Consider the following 3,410-nt stretch of genomic DNA (forward strand, 5'->3'; position numbering starts at 1 on the left):
TTGCTGAGTCAAAGCTGGATGTCTTCAAATGACATGTTAAAAAAAACGGTCTCAGTAAAGTTATCACGATAACTGTAAACCTGCATCTTAAAACTGGCCTGATTTGTGTGTGTTGCCATGTTTGTCAGTGTGATTTTAGGCAAACGGCTACATATGTGCGGTTTGCAACAGTTAATGTGCGGTATATTAGGATGACATACTCATTGTTCTACAGTTTAACTGATTTTCATTATCAGTGATAAAGTTAGAAACAAGTATTTTGCTTAATGTAGTTATATTTTCTGGGCACAAAGAGTATAATATTTAGCGTACCATTATTTATGGAATAAATTTAACTGCTGTATGTCATATCATACTGTATTAATATAAACTACACAGACTATCTCATTTGGGTTGTTGTTGATCAGTTGTTGAAGCACCAATCCAGTTTTTAGATGTGCATTTAATGAGAAAATTGTTATGGTGTCAAGATGAAAAATGTAAGCCAGTCACAGCATTTTGCAGACAGATATTGTTATGCAAACTAAGCTGTAAACTTCAAAACAGCGATAAGTCAGTGGGCAGCAAAAAGCCACCCCTGTATGATTTCTTCCGTCTTGCTGAGTCCGTGGATATCCATACATACATTATAAGCAAAATTCGCCCCTCCAGCTAGCCTCTTGTAATTGAGTGAGAACACACTGCACAAGTATCCTGTTTATGCCAACCTAGCAAGCAAGACTGATGCAAATGGTGAAATGTATCCTGGCTGGAAGCCACCTGCCTTTGTAGGACGTAATTGAACATTTTCATTAATCAGCAATAGAAAAGGCTTCTTGCTCATTGTTTGACACTGACTTCAGTGTGTTGTCTTGCTGGAAAAAGTCAAAGGATACCACAGAATTACGCTTAAGCTTCAAAATCTTTGATATTTTCCAATAAGTATTATTTGTTATTATTTGGACTTTGTCATACTTAGGATCTAAAAACATGTCAAGACAATTTAAGTCACAGGACAAACAAACAGTGGCTAGCATGATCTTATTACTGATTCATTCAGGTTGTATTTGGTCTATAAATATATAAAACTTCAATGCCAGTGTTACTACCGCACTAATTTTACCAAACATCTTGTGCTACTGGACTGCTGTTTAGGTGCACTTAACATTAAGTTTAGCTCTTAATCTCACACACATAAATTGTTTTCCTTCATTCCTGCATGTGCCCCTAACACTGTCCACATACCAGGCTTGACGTGTTTCCTTGGTACTGACCTTTCCCACCCAGGTGCCTGTGGAGAAAGCGGCAGGATTTTGTTAGAGTTCATTGTTTGAGTGTAATTAATGGTTACTGTCCTGGTCACCCAGGTTAGTGTACAACCAGGGTTTACAACCCCCAACCTGCAGATTCACCGAAGACTGTCTGAAATAAAGCAAAGAGGAAAACTGAAGAAATGCTTAATTTTTTTTACTTTTATTATCCCACCTGATGTTATGAGAGGCAAATATGGTGTTACAGGTTTATAACCAATCAAATAGTGATTAATAGTGTTAAAAATCCAACAAATACAATTAATATTGTGGTCAGATACCAACAAGCATCAGCTCGCAAGCAAAATTGACTTGTTTTTGTCAGAGAGAGAATTATAATTCAGGCAATATACTTAATGGTACAACCGTATAGCTTGCAGGTGTGTATACTCAGAAAGCAGGCCTGTGTATATATCATAAAGTGACTAGTTGACAGTAGTAGCAGTTGTGACAGACTACTTGAGATTAATAAACTGACCGACCATCTTCATTACTGATTCAGCTCTGAGAGTGTGATTATGGATAGAGTTGAAGATTATTACACTGCATGAGTTGGGCTCATCCTCTGCTGAAAAGGCTTGAAATTAAAAGTTTCTGCTTCTCGTCCTTTGGCACATTTTTGTTTTGTTATTCCTATTGTCTGTGGGGAAATACCAGTTTTACATGGTCTCAATAGAGTTCAATTTAGTGTTTGAAAAAAATAAATAGCTTTAGGTGTTTGTGCACCCCACAAGCAAATTATCCATCACATAACTGCGTGATTGTGGACTTGCCCAGCTGTGACCTCTGCCCCCCCCCCTGCCTACTAAATCGTCGCCTGAGCCTATTGGCCCCGGATTCACTTGCTGTGGGGAAAAAACGGCATCCTCTCCTCCCTTCTGTCCCAGAACACCAAAGTAGCAGGTGGGCTTCAGATGGTCTGTTAACTTCTGGGACAGAAGATGAAATATGGAACAATGACCCATGGAGGGGAGGCCCTGGTTTGAGAGCTAGACAGTGCTTATTTGGGGAGATAGATTGGCACCAGGCAGCAGCAGATATGCATGGTTAGGAGCTGGATTCATTGGGCTGGTGGGACTAAAGAACTGAATTTGGCTTTCTGCTCTATATCATATGTGAGGATTGTACTTTATAATGTTGAATCTTGCTTTAGGTATTAATATACTGCAGAAACTTTCCTTTGCGTTTCTGAACAGCAGGAGGCAGTATGCACCTATTTTTCAAGGAAAGCCTTGCAGCAGTGCAGATACAGTATTTCTTGAGACATATTGTGCCTATTATTGCATGCCCATTCACACACAGGAGCAGGGAGGAAGACTGAGAATAGTAACTCACTTTAAACACTGTCACACTCAGGCAACATTAACATCCCATTCTCTCTGCAACACACAATCTGTACATGCCATTAGGAAAAGCAGTATTTCCCCAGGGTAAGAGTCGCAGCTAGTGGGAAAACAGAAGGGAAGAAACAACAGGAAGATAGTGAGCTGGAAAGACAGGGGAAATGAAAAAGTGATAGAGCAGGAAACGGGGAGAGATGGAGGGAGCAAGCCTGATGTGATGCTAAATAATCAGGGTGAAAATGGATAATGGAGATAGATTGTCTCCTCCTTTCTCTACTTTTACTCTTCTTTCACACAGACTCATTTCAAGTGAAGGTCGAGAGGGAAAGCAGCATGTTGAATATGCAGTAGAGAAGGCAATTCATCAGTGCTGTCGGCATGCTGTCTGATTAATGATCTCAACTCCAACACACACTCACAGTTTATGTCAGCTGTCAGTCATGTTCTGGTGGGGGAATATGATTTCCCCTTAAGGCGTCTGTCATTTGTGCTGAGCTAGTGCCTATTGCATTACTTCTTGCACAGCTGTGGCACTAATATTCTATCTGAGTGTCTTTCTTTATATTAGTACAGGGATGTAGTTATACTAGGTATCCTCACAGGCACTTCAGGTGTAGACTGTTGGCATTGCAGAAATACTCAAACTGCAGCATTGTGTTTTTATACAGTTGCAAATCTGAGATTATTATTATTATTTTTACATATGCCAAAAGTTTTTAACCTTAATTCAATCTTTCAGGTGCAGCAAGGTTTAGCACCAATCAAGCCATTTCGCTGG

The sequence above is a fragment of the Siniperca chuatsi genome, linkage group LG21, assembly GCF_020085105.1.
Source record: "Siniperca chuatsi isolate FFG_IHB_CAS linkage group LG21, ASM2008510v1, whole genome shotgun sequence".
NCBI classification, from domain to species: domain Eukaryota; kingdom Metazoa; phylum Chordata; class Actinopteri; order Centrarchiformes; family Sinipercidae; genus Siniperca; species Siniperca chuatsi.